The 22,570-nt window shown below is 43.9% G+C and overlaps 1 protein-coding gene across 4 annotated transcripts in view; it reads left to right on the top strand.

Annotated features, from left to right (window-relative positions):
- Nucleotides 1-22,570, top strand: part of METTL25B (methyltransferase like 25B) — a 471,174-nt gene that overhangs the window by 2,719 nt on the left and 445,885 nt on the right. The gene's annotated exons all lie outside the window — the stretch shown is intronic.

Below are 22,570 nucleotides of genomic sequence, written 5' to 3' on the forward strand. Positions count from 1 at the left end.
GCCGGTGTGTTTGTGTACGAGTCTGTGAGTGAGCGTGTGTTTGTGAATCACAAAAACCAATGTTTGAAAAGTGTATTACAGAGTCGGAGCTGAAAACACCACTTTCCCTTCATTACACGAACTTTAACACTTTTATAACATTGCATGTTTAAAGCTGCATGCCTTACGTGTAATCTGGAGTACGTAAATATGTATGTCCCACTATACACTGTCACACACATGGCTACTACGCCTTGTATATAATGCTGCAACATTATTCCCATATTTAAATTTCATTATTTGTGTATATACCTTTAGTCACGTTTGTAAAAAGTCACACTAAGAGTGGTTACTAAACACAAACTCACACACAAATATAGGCAGCTGTGGGTTACTCTAGGTATAACATGCAGCATGTCTTTACAAAAGTATCTGCGATATTTCATGAAAGTGCACATTATATATCTGATATATGTATGTGATATCAAGCTACTACCTGCACAAACTCATATAGCTATATAAAATATAAAAAATATTGCAAGTACGAGTAAGCACATGAACACGTGCATGTTTCGAATGCATGTGTGTTGAGAGGTGGCGGTAGTAGGATAGATAGTGTTTCTGTGGCTGTGTGTGTGTATGTGACTGTGTATGTGTGTGTGTGTGTGGCTCTGTGTGTGGCTCTGTAGGTATGTATGTGTGTTGGATTCTGTGTGGGTTTGTGTGTTTGTGTGTGGCATTTGCGAGAGATTAAGCTATTGGAATTGTAAATGACAATGGCATTTATTTATCTGTTTTCAAAACCAACACATAAATAAAAATGTTGAGGACCATTTTTGGCCTGAGCCGCAGGTCCCATACCTCGACCCCCCTTGAATCACTCCACTGGCTCCCGGTGAGGAAGCGTATCATCTTTAAGACCCTGACCATGACTTTCAAATCCTTGCATGGTACTGGTGCAGTCTACCTTAGGAAGCATGTTCAGTTCTATCATCCTTCTAAATCTCTACGCTCGGCCACACAAGCCCTGGCTGTCGTCCCAGCTGTAAAGCATGCACGTATTGGAGGTCGCTCTTACAGGGCTCGTGCTCCGCATCTTTGGAACAAACTCCCCCTTTTATTGAGAAGAACAGACAATCTCCTGTTATTCAGGAAAAGCCTTAAGACCTGGCTTTTTGGCCTTTAGTGTGTTCTGGTGTGTTCTGACTCCCTCTACAGATCTGTACAGCGCCGGGACACTCTGCCCGAGTAGCCGTGCACTATGTAAACCACCTTCATAACATAACATAACATAACATTTACAATGCCAATAGCTCTAACTTTTTCAAAGGCGAGACCGTTGCATTGTAAATGCTTGTTCCCTATGAATGTTGTTCTTGCCCTTTAAAGGAGAGTAATATACTATGCCATCAAGCACAGGCACCCTAACACCTGACCTTGAAACCTGTTCTTCCTGTCTCGGGCCACTCCTCAGCAGATATTGGCAACAATGGAGATTTTATTTCCAAATGTTTTCTTTGTGTGATGTGAGCCAAGTCAGAGACACATCACTTTGTAAATGAAGTCCATGATTTAAGCACATTACCGCGTGTAATTTACACCGATTGTTGGCACAGAATCATTTTGTGATGCCTCTCATAATTTATCAGTGTACACAAGTGAAATCATTTCTCGTTAGATCCAGAACAAACATTTTCGAATGCCTAAAGGTGCCACATATTTGATGCATTTCATTTTGAGTAAATGGAAGTCTTTTAATGATGACATTTAACGGTGACTACTAAGTGATGTCTTCATCTTTTTGTTTCTTAAATGTGTGACTTTAGTTAGTAAGGTCGAAATGCTTAAGCTAAGTCGAATATGCATTTGCATATTAATGCAGCTGGTCTGAATGGTGCGGACCTTCAGTTTTGCACTGTCACTGACTTCCTGTTCCCAGTTGGCACAGTAATGTCTTGTTGGTTGTACACAGATAAGGTGTACCAGTCGCTGAATTGTGTGGTTGAGCAGGAAGCCTAGCTATATAGCATGTCAACAAACCAAACCCTCGTAGGCTTTCTGGCAAAAGTCATCTGGGCTTTTGTTAGTAGTTGATTTCTAAAAATGATACCAGCGGGTTCATATTGAATATGTATTTTTTTTTTGTATAATAAATTAATACAAACAGCATTTGTAGAAATGAACAGTGTTCATGGTTCAATTTTGGTCATTTAAACGCCGACTGGCAGATCATTTGTAAAATTATTTTGCAACGGTATTCTATTTCTGTAGAGAAATGCCATCTTAAGGCAGCCATTTTAGGTCTTGCCTACATGCAGTAGAACGTTGTTAGCTGTTCGTTGTTGAACCCTATTTTCTACAGCAATACTTACAGCGGGCTTTCAATAAGGCCATTGCTTATCATTGGTTAACTTATTTGTCAGTTTAATTTGTATGCTTTATATTCATGTTTATTTCTTGTCCTTCTTGTGTTGCTATTCCCCTGGAGAATTTCTTTACCGTCCTTTTGATTGGATGCCTTGTATCCTTCCACTGTTTACTTTCAGGAAGCTACTTTATTTATTTTGTTTACACCACTCCATTAGTGTGCATGTGTTTATTGCTCTCGCCCTCAGTCCACTTTATACCATAACGCCAGCACTCTTTGTTGTGCTTGGCTGCTACAAATTGCTACCTGGCTGCTATTTTTCCTACATGTGCTTTCACACATCCTTTTTATTTTTTTTAAGTTACCCCATGTCCTTCTCCACTTCATGGTGTATGAATGTTGGGGCTGCCATGGCATCACGATATGTACATGCATGCGCATGCATCATCACACAGTGTCTTTTTGCTGATGCTTGAGAAAGGTCAGCTGTATTGAATTTACGAGTGCTTTTTTTCTTCTTTTTACCAGTGCTATTCAGAATTGGCAAAAGCCAAAAGAACTGCAAACGCCATTCAAAGGCAAGATCTATTGGCTTTGCCAATGATTGCCTTGTCATCCATACAGTGTTGTGGGCTTGCTTGTGTACTTCCTGTGTTGGGATGCACAATTGTGATAAAACTAGGATATCTGTTTTTAAGCTACTGCGAGGCTTTTGATAAGAGTAAGTGAGGGTAGGCAAAGTAGAAAGGACTGGGTGGATGGCATTATCTTGTGTGCAAATGTTGCACAATATGCATTTCTTGCAGCTGTTGAAATTAAATTTCAAACATTTCTGTTTGAAGTGGTCTTTATATGAATCTATGTACATGTATTTATATAGCACACACTTCGTCAAAAGGCTGCAGAGAACTATAAAGGGGCAAAGACATTGTGTGGGGAGAGGAGTAGCTGGCTTCTGAGAAGAAAAGGAAGTTGTTACTGCTTCATGATGTAGTGTTCTTTAAAAAAAGTGTCTTTTCAGCTTTTTCATAAATTTGTGACCTGGTTGGGAGAGTCCTGATGGTTATAAGGATGTGTTTGTAGATCCTGGGTTCATACATAAAGAAGGCCTGTTGCCATGTACTTTTATTTGTCTCAAGTCTGATGATGCTCAGGCGCTGGATGTGTGGAGAGCCACCAGAACCGGCGAGCTTGTCAATCAGATAGACAAGGGAGCAGATCGTAATGGCTATGTAAAGGATGCAGATGGTTTTAAAAATGGTGCAGACTGGCAAGTGGAGCTAGTTGAGTACCTTCAGTGTGGGTGTGATGTCCATTTCTCCAATCCTTTAATAAGGTGTGCTATGGTGTGTAGAATGCCTTTAAGAGGCAGTCTGCGTGAAGTCTGGGTGGCTGGCTGCGGATCAAGGTGTTGACTGTACAGATACAATGTACGAAGGCTTGAACACCAATTCAGAAGTTGCTTTCTGGGCGATCTTTGTCGTGTAGTTACAGAGAGATTAGTGTCTCTTATCTTAGCTCATAAACTGGTTATTAACTGTTGTATATACCGGATACTGATGTTAAGATGTCTTGTGTTAAAGGCAGCATTTCTTAATGTATTGGTATTTGAATATTAGTGCACATTACTATAAGAAAAGCTGCACAGTTGCTAAATCCGTTAGCTCATGAACCTTTAGCAGTAACTAGACTAAACACACTATGTGTGAAATGAGTTGTAAGGAAGAAGATTAGAAAAGATGATAGTGTAACTACATTATCTGTTTAGGTCCTGCAGGCTACTTGCTTATCCGTGTCATAGATCCACACCGGAAAAAGTACGTTGAATTATTACTCCACAAGTTTACATTTTGCAGAGCATTTTCACACAATGCATTGTGGGAGATAAAAACACTATCTTTCGCGACGTGTATTATATGCAAAAGAAACGACAATTTTCATGCAGGTGTCTGCCCCAGGCGAAAAAATCGTGGCAAAATGCAAATTTTCATAGGTTTCCATACGCCAAAGCTCGCTAAAAAAAATGCATATTTGTGCAGCCTTATACAGCGGGACAGAGCATGAGTCGCTGTTTTTTTAAAATAAATCTCGGTGTCTGTACTCCAGTTTCTGCTCAGAGTCGCCATAGCCGTCTCCGTGCAGGGCATGGCATTTTTATGATCCTTTTGTTGCAATAATCTGCTGCCCTCGTTGCTCCACACCACAGAGAAGCCTTTGTACATGCAGCCAAAACCAGCCGATTGACCCCGGGGGGAGGGGTGCTGAAGCCCTGCCAAGCGTTGTACTCACAAGCCGTCCACATGACTCCAGCGAGCATTTCCAAGCTCCCGTCTCCCCTCTTTGAAGTCATGGACCCTGAGCCCTGATATAGACAGACAACGCAGACAGACAGACAGATAGATCTCTCTTTCCCCACGCGAAGCTCTCTTCCCAGTCCTACACTTATTTATTTAGGTGTTTTGTGAAGCCCAGAATTCCTATCATACAATAACTTTGGGGCACTGACACCACAGATCAACAATATTTGTTCTCACAGAAGTAGTGCACCAGAAGTAGTGCAAGAGTAGTGGGTCATAGGCCCACCCACCTGGCCACAACTGCTGAGGAACCACGCCAGGCACTGAGTCCCCGGTTCACGTGCAGACTGTGTAGACGTTTCCCGCGCAAGAGGCCTCCATTGTGCGGCTCCTTATCTGTTTACAAACGGGCTGGGGGATAAGCATGGCCTGGCTCCCACTCACTGCTCCCAATCTGATCACGCGCAGATTCAATTTACATATTGTGTTTCAATGGACCAAGATCAAAGAGGCTAAGAAAAGAAAGGCCGGCCAATCAGCTCTTCACTTCCTCAAGCGCCACAGCTGTCTGTGTGTGTGCGTGGCTCTGTCTGTGTGTGTGCATGGCTCTGTCTGTGTGTGTGTGTGTGTGTGTGTGTGTGTGTGTGTGTGTGTGTGTGTGTGTGTGTGTGTGTGTGTGTGTGTGTGTGTGTGTGTGCGTGGCTCTGTCTGTGTGCGTGGCTCTGTCTGTGTGTGTGTGCGCGGCTCTATCTGTGTGTGTGTGTGTGCGCGGCTCTGTCTGTGTGGCTCTGTGTCCGCGAATACTCTCTACTACTCTCTAATGCTCACCTATTGCCATTGTAAATTACAATACCATTTATTTAAGTTTAAAAAAAAGAAAAAAATGTCATGAGCAATGCCAATAGCTCTACCTTTAATAATGCCGAGACCATTGCATTGTAAATGCTTGTTACTTTATTCTTCCACAGTGCACACTTTCTGTAAGCAGACCTTTACATTTTATTTAATGCGATTTTATAGAGCGCGAACTTTACCCGAAGGTGTCAGAGCGCTTTACATAAGAACCAGTTTCAATACATAAGGACTCAGGATTACGTGCGTTACATAAAAGTGTCTTTTTTCCTCTTTGGTTCTGTGTAGGGTTTTCTTATCTTTTTCATTTGGTTCCCCTGCTTCTTTTGCAGAATGTGGGTTTGCTAGCGCAGTGACAACTTTGGGAACTGTACGCTCAACAAATTAATTTTACTTACTTACTAAAGGCTATTTTCTAGCACACAAGAAAATTGAAATGTCTGTAAATGAACTGTGCAAATATTTCAGAATATATTAGATTTAGGACAGCACAAACCAAGTATTTTTTTTTGTAATTCTCGAGTGTGCTGGAAACAAATATTTGAATACGATCTAAACAAATCAAAACACTTGGTAATACCCTTTCCACACATTATCTTTTGTGCACTGCATAGTTTTATCAGTAAAACTGTATGCGCAAATGTAATGGACATTTCAGTTCAAAACGTGTTGTCTGTAGTGGCAGTGGAGTACCACACCATGCATGCTTTACTTTACACTCCTCCAGTCTACTCCATTCTATGCCACTCTACGCCCCCCACTTCTCTCTATGACACTCCACTTTACACCGATCTGCTCCTCTCCACTCTGCTCTGCGCCACACTATTTTATTCCACTCTACGTCACTTGACGACACTCTACTATATTCTACATCACTCCATTCTACAACACTACTCCATTCTACTTCACTATATGCCACTCCACTCTACGCCTCTCCACTTTATTCCACGCCATTCTATGAAACTCTACTCCATTCTATGGCGCTCCAATCTGACACTCTACTTCACACCAGTGTAAGCCTTTCCACCTTACGGCATTCTACTTTATGACACTCTATGCCACTTCACTGTAGGCCACTCCTCTCTGCGACCCTCCACTTTATGACAGTCCACTCTACCCCACTTCACTCTAAGACACCTTATGTCACCCTATGTCATATAACTCTAGGTCACTCTACTCCACTCTACAGGACTCTACGCTACTCTACTCCAGTCTATGCCACTCCACTCTGGGATACTTTACTCCACTCTACGCTACACCACTCCACTCTACAACACTTTCCTCCACTCTCTGCCCCTCCACTAAACCCCCCTCGGTTCTACAACCCTCTACACTACTACTCTCCACTCTACAACCCTCCGCTCTACGACACTCCACTCTGTGACACTCTACACCCTTCCACTCTGTGACAGTCCTCTCTATTCCACTCTATGACACTTTACTCCGCTTCCCTCCAATAACATGACTCCACTCTGTGTCACTCTACAGCACTATACTCTATGACACTCCACAACACTCTACGCCACTGTGCCCCACTTTTCACCCCTCTACACCACTCTGCTCCACTGTATACTACTCTGCTTACTCTACTCCTCTCCACTGCACTCTGACACTCCACTCTACAACAAACACTCCACTCTACGATTCTCACCTATAAGATACTCCACTCTATGCGCCTCTACTCTACTCTCCTCCAGTGTATGACACTCTATACCAATCCTCACTTGGCCACTCAATGCCACTTCAGTCTATGCTGCTCTACTCCACACTATACCACTCTACGACACTTTACTCAACACTGTGCTACTCTACTCCATTCTATGCTCCTTCACTTTACAACACTACTCCACTCAATGGCACTCCACTTCATACCACTCTAGGCCTCTCTTCTCCATTATATGGCACTCCACTCTACTTCTCACCACAACACTCTACTCCAATCGTCACCACTCCATTCTATGACACTCTACTACTCCATACCACTCTACACAACTCTACACCACTCTACTTTACGCAACTCTGCTTTACAATACTCTACGTCACTTCACTTCACTCTAGACCACTCTGCTCCTCTCTGCGACACTCCACTCTTCCATAATTCCCTCTACAACACTCTATGCCATGCTACAACACTATGCCGTTCCACTCTACAACACTACACGCTATCCCACTCTATGACACTTTATTTCACTCTACAGTAATCCACTGCGTCAGTCCACGCCACTCTATGACTTTTTACTCCAATACACATTACTCCACACTACGCTATGCTCCTGCACTATGTCACTGACTGGGGGAGAATGTTTGCATTGTCAGCATTCCGTCTATCATTTGTTTGCTGTAACCCCTGCGCTATGTCACTACACTCTACTTCACTCAACGACACTGTACTCTATGTCACTTGACAACACTCTACAACTCTATTCCACTCTGACACTCCACTCTATGACACTTCACTCTACAACACCATGCCACTCTACACCACTCCATGCCACTCTGTGCCACTCAACTGTACTCCAGTTTATGACACTTTACACCTCTCTACACTACCCCACTCCACAACACTTTACTCCACACTGTATCCCTCCGCGACACTCCACTCTACGACACTCAATGCCCCTCCAGAATTTAAACCCCTTTCTAAACATGGATTCATTTCGATCTTATGAATCTTAATAGGTTAGGAATCCCAAGTTTTGGGGCCTGATAAACAAAAGAACAACCTCCACTTCTGGCCTTCTCGAATGTTGGGATTACCATACTGAATACAATTGCAGATCTGAGCATCCTCTTAGGAACTATATGACACTCTGCCCCCCTCCACTGTACAACCCTCCATTCTGTACCCCCCTCTCTTCGACCAATCCACCATAAGTCCCTGTACAGTGCGCCACTCTATTTTTACTACACTTTACTCCACTCTACAACACTTTAGTCCATTCTACGCTATGCTACTCCACTCTATGCCTCTCCACTCTATGCCTCTCCACTCTAGACCACTCCATGCCACTCCACTCTATCCCACAAAACTCCCCTCTACTCTTTGCCACTCCATGACACTTTACACCACTCCACTCTACAACACTCCAGTCTATAACACTCCATGCCACTCTACGCCACTAACCTTTAGCCATGCTGAACAACAGCCAACCTGGTGTACAATATGGTTAAAACACTTTGGCAAAGCCAAAAGCGCTTGCACTTTTGGGTTTGCCAATGCTTGTTTATTTAGTAAGTGCTTGCTGTGTGGATGTCTTAGCCTTTAAGTCACCACAAAATGATTTGCATTTGGTATTTTTCTGTAGCATATATGCTCAGGAACGAAAGAAATGTATTACCAATTCTAAAGAGTCACAAATTTCGCCGATGCCGGGTTGCATCATATGTTTTAAAATCAGTCTTGAACCCGTTTGTCTGCTTTGCAGTTGCATCTTTTTTATGGGCATGTATGTATAAAAGGAAATTTGCGGTCCATTAATGAATAATGAGGATCTTTTACTTGTTCGTTGTTTTATTACTTAAGAAATATATATAATGAATGAATGAATGGATGCCTAGCCTATCATAAGGATACAGTTCAATCAATTCACTAACCTTCCAGGCGTTAGTTTGTTTAATTTTGTTGTGTTGGAGGGAAAATCTGTTGAACAAACACCAAGAAAACAGGTTGACAAAGCAATATGGGTTTATTACAATACTGCAGTGAAGATCAGTCACTACACAAGAGATCAGTTTACCTCTGTGACATGCAACTTGCTGTCTGATGTACAACTCAAAAGCAGCGCTATTTATCCCCCCAAACCACAATGGAAAAGGTTATAAGTTCATCACTTACTTAAACAATGTTCACACAGTACATACAAGATAGCATTAGTAGATGTAGCAATTTCTCAGAAACAGAAGCGCATGAAGGAAGGCCTAGCCTCACATGACAAGCGTGAAAACCCCCAATGTGTGCTTCGGTTCTCGGACTTTAGGTGGAGCAAAAATATATTTATCTAACTGCGCAGCCCATGGTTATATCCTGCTGTGCGCTGAGTGGTCAAACTTATCTGACCTTTTTGCATGTAGTTTCTTTCACCAAACCATCTAGCCGGTTAGGTGTGAAGCTATAGTGTCTGCAAAAGCAAGTAACCAGCTATCTGACTGTTTAGGTGTGATCTCGGCAGAAGCGTGCATATATGCATCAATATGTACTTAGGGTAGATGAGATCTCGGACTTTAGGTGGAGCAAAAATATATTTATCTAACTGCGCAGCCCATGGTTATATCCTGCTGTGCGCTGAGTGGTCAAACTTATCTCACCTTTTTGCATGTAGTTTCTATCACCAAACCATCTAGCCGGTTAGGTGTGAAGCTATAGTGTCTTCAAAAGCAAGTAACCAGTTATCTGACTGTTTAGGTGTGATCTCGGCAGAAGCGTGCATATATGCATCAATATGTACTTAGGGTAGATGAGATACTTGATATTTCTTCCTATGATGTGGTGTAAGAGACCGCAGTGCTTCAGAGGAAGCCGGCTCTTATGTGATTGGTGCATCTCTGCTTGTTCCTCTAACAGATGTGGGTTGTGGTGACCTATTTTTATGACGTATTTGTGACTAATGTGGTACAATGGCTCATATGAACTCGCCACTCAATGTTCTGTCAAGTTTACTGAGACTGAGAGAAATGTGACATATTTTCGTGAAGCAGCTCAACTATAAGATGTTTTCTGACCTTTAACGTATGATTTAACCTGTTTATTTCTGCTAAACAGATTATTTTTCATCACCTTGCTGCTTCTGTGCATGGACCTGGCCTGTGTTGCTTGCAGGAGCCTAAAACTATCTCTAACCTGAAAGATTCGCCTGGTAGTCTCAGGCCTTAAATCAGTGTGGGTCTTTATATGCTGCTTATATGCTGCATCCCATTTCCCCTGTGTCATTCCCCTCTAGTTGATTTTTCAACTACCTCTCGTAACCTCCCATCATCTAGAGGGATAACGTCATACTCTACTCTGTCCCCTTACATCCCTAGCGCTCTCCTAACCATAAATGCTCCTCCCATGTTAGCTGTCTTCCTATTGCCGCATGCCATTAGCACCTACAAAATAAGATGTGTCAAGAGCAACACAACAATCCGAGGCAACAAGGCCTTGAGCAACCCTGACATCCAGGACGGCACCCACCAGACCTCAACCAGTCATCTGGAGCACCCCTCTCTTTGTAGCTCATGCAATGTCTAAATGGTCTTAGCCAATGTCCCATTGTGCTCTTGCACACACTATTTCATGGCGGTCATTATTAACTTTAATTCTGGTTCTACTTCATAATCAAGTGTGGGGGAGCTCACAGGGGGCATGCAAAGCTCATCTGGGCCTTTCCAGGCGTTCTCTGCTTCCCCCCCCACTCAACCCTCTGGTGGCCACCCTAATTACTGTCACCACTCTACTTATGACCACTTGTGTCATTGAATAGTCTGTGTTCCTGTGGAACGCTTTCCCAAACCGCAATGCCATAGTATTCTGCAGCTCTTTTCTTCCGTTGATGGTAAAGCAAGGTCGTTTGACAGCTCATGGGATGATCATGTAGGTGAGAGAGATCCACTCTGTTGTATGTGGAGCCTGGCGCAGCACTGCCAACAATGGTTCATCAGGCTTGAGGTGCCTTCCTGCAAACGGATGCTGCTTATGGTGGTTCTGCACTTGAGGTTTGTACCACTGTCCCATTTCCTCGGAAACAAAGAGAAAATTGCATTAATCTTATTGCTATTTTAGGGTGTGGGTTGGCTCCTGCCCATGTATATCTCTGTACATTCACATTCCATATTTGTTGACACTGTCCTTTAATCTTTTCAAATCTTAAAGGAATGTCTGACTCAGTACCATTCCATGATGATATTGCTCTAAATGTGAACTTGGCTCCAGGATGCCATGTGTGGGAATATACCGATCTTGTGATGCTGAGACCTGGTCTATCCGCACAGTCAGGTGGGGAGGGGTACTTAGCCTTATAGTTACTTCAGTTTGAGGGCGGTTGAGTTCCCTTAAGATGGTCTAATATCAACTTTTTTTCCCACTCTGCCCACTCTTTCTTATGACCTGCTTTCTTCATTATTGATATCGGATATCTTTTCTCTAGTCTATCTGTCCAGATCTGTAGTACTTGAGTGATGGTATCACATCTAGTTGTGTTAACTCCACCAATCACAGGGCTAATGTGTGTTGGTTGCAGCTGTGCTTTTATTTGACATAAAAAGAGGTGCATGAGACTGTGTAAATGCTTGAGGATATCTCTTTAGGGTAATACAATGTGTCTACTGCGGCATCATGGAGAGTAAGGGAGCATATGTAACAGTGGGTGTTAGACGTGGATTTGCCTATGCTATGCATGTGTTTCATTATCAGCAGTTCTGTGCATGTGTATATTCGTCGATGTAGGATAAAAGAAATAGAATTACATGAGGGCTAAAACATTATTACACAGAGGAGGAAAAATAAAAATGAAATACATAACTGGAAATGCGTATTGTCTCTTGATGGGGTGGCAAAGAGAGGCTTTACTCCAGTTGCTTCTCCTGTTCTCCCCCCTCTTTTTTCTGCTTGGTGTCCAAAGGGATGGATTGCAGAGCTGACAGTAGGCAGATGTTGGAGAGAGATCCATAGCTTGTGGCTGCAAAATTTCACTGCAGTTACTGTGTTATCTGTTACACGGAAGGGTCCATGAAACTTAGGGTTCTTTCACTTGCAAGCGTTTCTCAAAGTTTATTGGAGTTCCCAATGGCAAGGGTGCCTGTTGGTCATGTACTGGAGGGGTATCAGCTTGAGGGGCATTGACACGTGTGTCAGCTAGACATGTACCCTGTTTAGAGACAAACTTTGACACTCATTTTAGCTGAGATAAATAAACTGCCATTTCAGTTTGTACTACTTCAGGCGCACTCTCAGTTCTCAACCTATGACTAGTTAGTGGCACGCGGTGTTCATCATTATCCCTGTCACCATCTGATGTTGGGTCAAAGGGTAGTTTGACCCTGGGGTGTTTCTCAAAGTGAACAGTGCTAGTGGGAAACAGTACAACCAGTTATTTTCCAATGTTATTTACAGTTTACTTATTTTGGTTTTTTTAGGAGGCCGTTGAGGCACCCCAGGAGGTAAATACTTTAGCGGTGGCAAGTGAATAAGAATTTATGTGTCATTCCCAACAAAGTGGTGAGGTGAGAGAAGATATTCTTGGGAGAAGTGTGTGTGCCAATGTTGAATCTGATCCCTTTAGGATTGCCCCACTGAGGTATTACCTCACGGAACAGAAAATTAGCAGCAAACTTGGCTTCACAATGTACACAGGGTCCTGCTTTATCACTGGTGGCACCTGGTGCAACAGTTTTTGTTGGTGCTCCCCAATGACCACCTTTGAACAGATCCTTTCACAGTGCCCCCAAGACTTCATAAATACTCTCACTCAGATGCATTTAATTCGTTCTGTAGTGCCACTGATACTAGTCGAAACACTCCACACTATACAGACAATCAGTCACACACGCGTAGATCAATGTATAGGAAATGTTACATAAGACAGAGAACTACTTGGTGTAGGAGTCACATGTCATCCATGCTGGTGAGCAGTAAAGTTTAAGATTACTTGATCTGGAGAAGTTCAAACTCAGTGTTGTAACCGTAACTCCATGGTTGCTAGTCCTCTTTTAATAGCAATTTGTTACATTAGAATAATGAAAGACTGGGCAAAAAGTATATTGTGCTTACCCTTACCTTGCAGTACCCCTACACTTTTTTGATGACAGTTAATAACTCACTGCTATATATTATGAGCTTAACTCATCAAGCTGTAAGTAACAAAAGGATCTTGCTGACAAACGTAATAACCCTATGCACTGTGTTATTTGCTGGAGGCAAGGAATGCAACAGTAAATGCTTTTAAAACCATAATATACTTATAATCGGCACCCCTACCCAAAGTCAGCGCCTGGTGTGGTAGCACTGGTCGCACCGCCCTAGAGGCGGCACTGATTACAGGGGAGGGCCCTCATCTTCAAATAATTGTGGAAACTATTATTTTAAAGGTGGGGTTTAGTGAATTCTGCTGGCACACAGTACAGGTGGGTATGTACACTGTGATCATCTCCTGTAAGTTGGGAATAAACCAATCGTAGCATATTTGGATAGACATGTCTCTAGCAGTGTTCAAAGAGAAATGTAGCTGGTTTAAGGCGATATGTAGCAATGCTTGGAGCATGATAGGCTTCCCTGAGGATCTCTCTCTGTATAGTAAATCTGTTCCTGGTTGTGTGCATTCTCTAGCTTCCCACAACTGTTTCTCATTATCTGGAGTACTTTCTTGTATTTCTTTTAGGGACAAGTGAACTGTCTCTATAAAATGTCTGGAAGCACCCAAGGAGCCTGAAGGTGGCGATGTTTCACTAGCTAACAAATATGTGGTGTGCGCGCTATTAGGGGCCTTCCTACATCCTTGGCTACCCAAACCAACAAGACGTTTCTGCGGGATACAAAGTCCTGGGCATTAGTGTGGGCTGTGCACTTTACCACTGCAACTGCATGTGGATGTGTCACAGCATGTATTACATTTTCTAGGAGGGGCGGTGCATGACAGTGCTTCCATCAAATTTGAGGAACCCATGCCTGTTCCACTGCATGGCGTTGGAGTCTACTGTTGTGGTGACATAGGCTAAATCCGAATACACTGTTATTGTTTCTCCTTGTCCGCGTTTGAGGTCTTTTACTAATGCTACTAGCTCGGCAGCCTGAGCCTAGTAATGTGATGGCAATGTTATCTGCAGTGTGTCTTGTGATATTAATTCTCCTAGTCCCCCAATACTGAGGGGATGCAGTTATAGTTTTATCATGGGAATAATGGTTGGTCCTGTAAGTTGGACAAAGCCTAAATCATGGGGGCCCTTTGTCTACAAACTGGGGGGCACCTATAAAATGTTGTCTTCCTTGATAGAGTCAGAGACAGTTCTTGGCTTCGCAGACGTTGTCTCTAGTGTGGTGCGTAGGGGTATTTGGTCTTGGTAAACAGCCCTTGGACCAAAGAGACCCTAAAGTTCTCCAATTTAGACCCTGTATATTCACTTTGCAAGAAGGTAGTCATATGATCTAATATTGTGTTATCAAATGTTCCATCTTGGGGCCAGGCACGTGCATGTTTTAATGTTGCCTTATGCCTTTCTTCACTGTATTTTTCTATCTTGGGCTTGTTTCCAATTCAATTCAATTCAATTCAAATAATTTATATAGCGCGCTACATACCCAGAGGGTCTCAAGGCGCTTGAAGAAGGGTGGGGGATTACTTGTCGAATATCCAGGTTTTAAGTTGCTTTCTGAATGCTAGGTGGTTCTGAGTGAGGCGAAGGTGAGTGGGAAGTGAGTTCCAGGTTTTAGCCGCCAGGTAGGAGAAGGATCTTCCTCCCATGGTGGTTTTGTTGATGCGAGGTACAGCAGCAAGGGCTTGGTTGGAGGAGCGTAGCTGGCGGGAGGGGGTGTAGAAGGAAAGTCGTGTGTTGAGGCATTCGGGTCCAAGTTCGTAAAGTGCTTTGTGTGCGTGGGTTAGGAGGCGTAATGTTATCCTCTTATTGACGGGGAGCCAGTGGAGGTTTTTCAGGTGGCCAGAAATGTGGTCTTTACGCGGGATGTCTAGTATGAGTCTGGCTGATGCGTTCTGGATGCGTTGGAGTTTTTTCTGAAGTTATGCGGTGGTACCGGCGTATAGGGTGTTTCCGTAGTCCAGGCGGCTTGTAACCAGTGCGTGGGTGACCGTTTTTCTAGTTTCGGTGGGGATCCAGCGAAATGTTTTTTTGAGCATGCGAAGAATGTTGAAGCAAGATGAAGAAACGGCGTTGACTTGTCTGGTCATCGAGAGTGAGGAGTCCAGGATGACGCCCAGGTTCCGTGCGTGGTCCGTCGGGATGGGTGCTTTTCCCAGGGCCTCTGGCCACCAAGAGTCGTCCCAGGCGGAGGGGGAGGTACCTAAGATAAGGACTTCTGTTTTGTCTGAATTCAGTTTCAGGCGGCTGTGCTTCATCCACTCGGCTACTTCTTTCATTCCTTCAAGTAGGTTGGTTTTGGCGGTGTTAGGGTCTTTGGTGAGTGAGAGGATCAGTTTAGTGTCATCCGCGTAGGAGATGATGTTGAGGTTGTGTTGGCGTGCGATGGCCGCGAGGGGGCTCATGTATACGTTGAAGAGGGTGGGGCTGAGTGAAGATCCTTGTGGTACGCCGCAAATGACTTCAGTGGCCTCAGACTTGAATGGTGGGAGGCGGACTATCTGAGTTCTTCCGGCAAGGAACGAGGTGATCCATTCCAGTGCTTTTCCTTGGATTCCGATGTTTCTGAGGCGTTATAACAGGGTGCTATGACAGACTGTGTCGAAGACTGCGGAGAGGTCGAGGAGGATGAGGGCGACTGTGTCACCATTGTCCAGTAGAGTTCGAATGTCGTCTGTTGCTGCGATGAGTGCGGTCTCAGTGCTGTGTTTGGCCCGGAAGCCGGACTGTGAGGAGTCGAGGGATTTGTTGGTTTCGAGGAAGGCGGCGAGCTGGTTGTTGATAGCTTTCTCGATGACTTTGGCCGGGAATGGAAGGAGCGAGATGGGGTGGTAGTTTTTGAGTTCGGTGGGGTCAGCTGTGGGTTTTTTCAGAAGGGCGCTGAGTTCGGCGTGTTTCCAGCTATCCGGGACTGTGGCGGAGGTGAGGGAGCAGTTGATGACGTCTCGGAGGTGTGGTGCTATGATGGAATCTGCTTTGTTGAAGATGTGGTGAGGGCATGGGTCTGTGGGGGAACCTGAGTGGATGGAGTTCATCAGGCGGATGGTGTCCTCAGTGGAGATTGGGTTCCAGTCCTTAAGGATGTTCAAGGGGGGTGAAGGTACTGCAGAAGGTTGGGTGGGTTGGTCTCCGGGTTGGTTGTCAAAGCTGTTGTGGATGTCTGCTATTTTGTCGTGGAAGAACGAGGCTAGGGAGTCGCAGAGGGCTTGAGAGGGAGTGATATCGTTGGAGTTGGCAGTGGGGTTGGTAAACTCTTGGACGATGTTGAATAGTTCCTTGCTGTTGTGGGCGTTGTTGTCAAGTCGGTCTTTGAAAGCGGCTTTCTTGGCAGTCCGGATCAGTTGGTGGTGTCTGCGTGTGGCGTTTTTGAAGGCGTCCCTGGTGCTGGTGTTTGGGTCTTTTTTCCAGGCCTTCTCAAGGGAGCGGCAGAGTTTCTTGGATTTCTTAAGATCATCGTTGAACCAAGGGGCGTTTTTGCTGCCTAGTTTGATTTGACGCTTTTTCAGGGGTGCTAGGTTGTCGGCGCTGTTGGTTAGCCATTGAGTGAGGTTAATGGCTGCTTCGTTGGTGTTTGAAGAGTGGGCAGGGGGCTTTTGAAGAAGCGATGAGGAGATTTGGTCGATGGTGATTTTGTTCCAGTTTCTTCGCAGAGTGGGTTGAGGGTTGTTGTGGGTTGTGGTCTTTTTGTAGATAAAGTGAACGCAGCTGTGGTCCGTCCAATGGAGAGCTGTGGTGTGACTGAAGGAGATATGTTTGCTGGAGGTGAAGATAGGGTCGAGTGTGTGACCTGCGTAGTGAGTGGGGGTATTAACAAGTTGTTTGAGTCCGAGGTTGGCGAGATTGTCCAGAAGGGTGGTGGTGTTGTTGTCGTTGCTTTTCTCCAGGTGAAAATTGAGGTCTTCCAATAGAATGTAGTCCTCGGAAGGGAGGGCGTGTGGGGTGATAAAGTCAATGATGTCTTCACTGAATTGTGCACGGGGTCCTGGAGGCCTGTAGAGGAGGGTGCCTCTGAGTGTGGTCTTGGGGTCGGTGTGGATCTGGAAGTGAAGGTGTTCGGCGCTAGCGAGGTTGACGTCTGAGCTGGTTGAGATGCGGATGGAATTCTTATGGACGATAGCGATGCCTCCTCCTGTTTGGTTGGTGCGGTCTTTTCGGATGATCTTGTAGCCTTCCGGGATGGCGATGGTGATGTCTGGGGCTGAAGAGGCGTTCATCCATGTTTCTGTTAGGAAGGCGACGTCCGGAGAGAAGGTGTCTAGTAGATTCCAAAGGTCGATGGCGTGTCTGTGGACCGAGCGGGTGTTGAGTAGGATGCATTTTAGGTGGTTGGTGTCAGATCTCTGTTTGGTGTTAGTAGATGGGGAGTTGGTCTTGGTGCCGTCATACTTGCAGGAGTTGCATGTAAATGGTCCATGGGTGTGTCCAGGGGCGGCTAGGGCGCAGTTGGGGAGTCGACCTGTGTTTAGGGCTAAGAGGGTGGAGGGGTCGTATGTAATGCGGGTGGGGTGGGTGGTACGGGGGCCAGGGGGTCTGGCACTGGGCGCGGTCCAGGCGCGGACGGGCGTAGACGGGCTTACCTTTGGCGCACCTTCGGCGCAACTGGGGCGCGACCGCTGCGCGTGAACGCTGCGCGAGAATGCATCTGTCATATATGGATGGTGGAGGGGGCGGGGGCGAGGGAGGGTCAGCTGGGAGGCGGGAGCGGAGAGGAGACACGGGTCAGGGGTGGACAAACAACAACAAAATGGCTACTTAGGCTGAAAATTGAAACGGGGCACAGCCGAGTACCGGCAAGGAACAAATGAACAATTTAATTCTCAACAATGAAGCGCTAACGTGCACAATAATTAATCAGCAGATGCACTCTCAGTTTTATAATGAGCAGGCTATGTTAGTTTTCAATCGGCAATGCTGCGCAAATGGCCACTATTATCTCTGTGCAGGCTACGATACCAAGCGCTATGTCAATGCGCGCGGTCACGGGTCCAGGCAGCAATGAGGCACACGGTCAGGCAGGAAGAGATGGAGCGTGGGGGAGCGACTGCTTCGGGGCAAGCCCAGGTGGTCACAGCGTTAGGAAGGAAGGGACGAGCTTACTCTGTCTGTGGGAGGGAGGGTCAGCTGGGAGGCGGGAGCGGGGAGGAGACACGGGTCAGGGGTGGACAAACAACAACAAAATGGCTACTTAGGCTGAAAATTGAAACGGGGCACAGCCGAGTACCGGCAATGAACAAATGAACAATTTAATTCTCAACAATGAAGCGCTAACGTGGAACACTTTCATCATGTGTTCTCAAGGTGACCCCATGTCTCTTCGGCGAACCCTTAATTGTGAATAGGGAGGTTGCTCTGGACAATGCACCAATATTTACTCCATTAACACCTTAGGAGCTAGTAAACAAACCTCCCCAGTGCTGCGCTGTCCATTATCCAGTGCTGAACTGGACGTCCAGCGGTCGCACGCAGCACTGGGGAGGTAGTGCCCGTGACGACCGTTGGCCGACGGCAGCACCTAAAGGGTTAATAGATCGTCCACCTCTCTTTTTACTCTCCAAAACCACGCTACCTCTGACAGGTAGGTAGGCCTGTTGAATTAGTACCTGTCTTTTTTAAACTGTTTATATTTCTCAGTTCTTTTCATATGATCATACCCTTCCATTTATTTCTCATTATCCTGGTGATCCACCCGTCTCCCTCTCCTGGCATACTTTTCCATTAAATACAACCTGTTTTTCTTCCCTTTCAACTCACTTATTCTCATACATTCTTCTAAATAATCCAGTTTATTTTGGCTGGTGAACCTAAAGCAGAGACTAGTCTAACGTCTTAGACTCTCTACACATTTAGATATATGAGACAAATATTTTGTTTTACTTTTATAATTATGTTAAAATGTGATTGCAATCTCAAAAGCGACATACTTTTATAAAGAAGTTTTAATATACTGAGTCCTGCGATAGGAGAAGGTTGTCAAGTAATGACTGTATACCCTCAAGATAGTCATCCATGTCCCTATAAGATGTTATAAAAAGTTTTCAATTAAGTCTTTAGAACACTTATCAAATCGTCTAAAGTATCTAATGTTATTACATCAACGTATGTAGTCCTTAGACCTAAAGGTGATGTGGTGTAAATACCTAGGCGTTCAAGAATTCCTCACATTAAGGGATTATTAGGTAGTACTGGTATTGGTAGTCTACTGTGGTCAGTGTCATTGGAAAAAACCTACAATGTGACTGCTATAAAGATGGACAATTAATTTGGGAACCTGTTGTGATTGATCACTCGGGAACTCTTGAGACATTTGCCTAACTCAGTCAATTTCTTACATTTCCTTTCCTAACATTCTACAACATTCCTTACAAAATAAGAAATCCTAATTTTATACATTATGCAACATATACACTATAAAACTACAACATGACACCAATCTATGGCCACATATCTGGTTACCTCTACATTTACATATGTATCTACTATAAACTACGTACTAGGGCAAAAAGACTACTGGTCACTACCCTCTGGATTCGTAATGGGACACCTTTTCACTGCTTGTAACTACAAACTGTGACTTCCAGCCTTAAAGTCTGGGGAGCATGACTTGAGTGTTCTGCACGTACTCAGGATAAAGTGCTTAGTGAACACCAGGTTTTTTATCTGTTCCTTTGCCACAACATCAGAATGTACGTTGGTTGCCCAGCCTTAAGTCCTGCTCTGCCTTTGACCACTTTTAGCTATTTATCCAAGTCCATTGTATCTTTCGGAGTTACCATGGGATCCCTTAATATGGTGTCAATACACAATCTTGCATATGAATATCAACATATTTCAATGTCAAAACGTTAGTTGTAAATAAAAGGGACGGCGTTCTCACCGTTCTCACCTTAATGATGCCAAATCCTGAGTCGTACCCGTCCCCAGACATGCCTCTCAAAACCTACTCACCCACTCGCAATTGCGAGTAAAATTTTATCAGGTCAAGCTATTGTTAGCACCTACTAGTCCCATCTGGCGAGTAAACTTAGGCTGGAAAGGAACAGGTGTTCTGTTCATTCAGAAAGTGAATGACCAATAAAGATGCCATTAAATCTTGTTTTTATCTTGACACATTTGCTGTCTGTTCAAGGAAAGAGGTCAGATGTCAGTTGCCTTTTAACTAATTGCTGCTCGGAAAATGAGGTTTATTTTTCTCTCTCTTACTAGAGTTAGAGGTTTTTGTCAAGTGAGCTGTCTCAAGATGTCATTTATTTTTCTCGAACACATAGCATTTAAATGAATAGCCTGTAAATTAATATTACCAATATTTCAAAATCTATCAGGAATTACAAAGCAAACTTTTTGTAAATAAGAAGTGTGATTCATACAAAGAGTTACATTGGATTAAATAAACCAGAACACTTTACTTAGTGATGTGCAAATGATACGTTTGCAGAAACTCTATTTCCAACCATTGTTGTTTGTTCACGATATAGTTTTAGCAGTAACGCTGCGTGTTAATAGGAAGGTTTTTGGCCATTTGAATGTAAAATCTGCTGATTACAAATGACAGTGTGCTACCATTTTATGCTTTTGTTATGTATTTAATAAAAGTGATATCTTTTAAATATGATTTGAGAAACATCCCTGCCACCGCCTTGACGAAAATGCTGTTAATTAACTCAGACAAGTCAGGGGTCATGTGTATCCTATATGTGGTAGATTTGTATTATATATGGAAACAAAGTTTAGTGTATTAAATCAAACAAAAGAGTGTTTTTGTACAGCAGATATGCTGAACTCGCACATTTGAAGGTGCTCTCATATGTGATTATGAAGAAAATGGCGACTCAAATAAATTATTTGACCACGATCACAACATTTGAATTCAGTTTATTAGTCAAGAGCATTTCAAATAGGTTGAGTAGATTATTTAAGTCACTAGACCTGCAGGTCTAGTAAAATGTCTGTGATTTTCCGAGGCCCGCCAGAGAAATGAGAAGACTTTAAAACCGGTGTCTTCCTTACCTTCTTTTAGATTGTACAGTCATACCAAGGGGATAGGTGGTATTCTGGATGTGGCAGTCGGTGAGAACAAGCACAACCCCTGTCTCGAAGGCTCGCCAATATGTACAGTGCTGTGTGTTAATTTATTTCAAAACCATATTACTACACTTTGGGGAAAAAAGTGCCTTGGATGCTTAGATCAGCTCTTTTTGGCTTACTTGTCACTGTGGGACAAGGATGGTGCCAGACATTCCGCTTTTGTCCTAATTTAATAAGCTTACCCAATTCTGTGCAAACAGAACATACTCATTAATGGCTGGTCTATAACAAATAAAAACGTGTTTCAAAGAAGCATAGATGAGACATATTGAAAAATCTTTTGATCCGAACACAGGACAAATGAACCACTAATTTTTATTATGTCCAGTGTCGCGGCTGTCTTGTTTCCCGGCAGGTACAAGCTTTACAATCAAGGCAGTAGTGAGCCTGGACACTGGTAGCTTTGCCAAGAAAGCTATGAAAATACATTGTCGATCTGCTCAGGCAACAAACTGAGTTCCCTCGCCAGCTGCCATCCACATCACACTACCCCTTGCGGATTCCAGCCCAAGAGCATCAGCTGCTTTTGGTAGGTGTAGAAGCAGGCCAGCTGGGCTGGGCAATGTGGGTTGTAGCAGGCACACTTGGTTCAGTGTTATGGGATGCTAATTGGCAGGGTTGATGCAGTACCCTTTTTGAAGTAATAAACTTATGTGTTAGGCTTTGTAATTTATTATTTATAGAACACACGCCAAAGTATCATGGCGCTAAAAAGATTAACAGCAAACATGACACATCCCATATATACTGTATTTACATAATAGAAATTCCCAAGTTTTCAAGGATTTTATGAATTTATTGATTAAGGTTTCATGTGGGTGCAGATTGGTAAGAAATTCCAGTAACTGGCTGCACTGACAGAAAGAACACTGTCACCCATTCTCGCAATGATGGTTTCTGGGTCCTCATTAATGCCAGAGCTTTTTAGAGAGGTTGTCAGTAAAGCTTTGCTTAGATGTATTCAGGTGATTGCTGGTAGAGGGTTTTGTACACAATGCTCAAAGCCTTTAACTGCACTCTCTTATAAATAGGGCACCAACGTAGTGATCTCAAATTACTCTAAATGTGATCCATCGTTTTAGGCCCACCATTTGATTAGTTTACGGCTGGATAAGATGGTGTTCTCTGATTCAAAATGAGATTGAATAATGGCACTGACAAACCTCAAATGTGAAAGAGGAAATACTAATGGGAAGATTCTGTAGAGTGC

Source organism: Lissotriton helveticus, chromosome 12, assembly GCF_964261635.1.
Source record: "Lissotriton helveticus chromosome 12, aLisHel1.1, whole genome shotgun sequence".
NCBI classification, from domain to species: domain Eukaryota; kingdom Metazoa; phylum Chordata; class Amphibia; order Caudata; family Salamandridae; genus Lissotriton; species Lissotriton helveticus.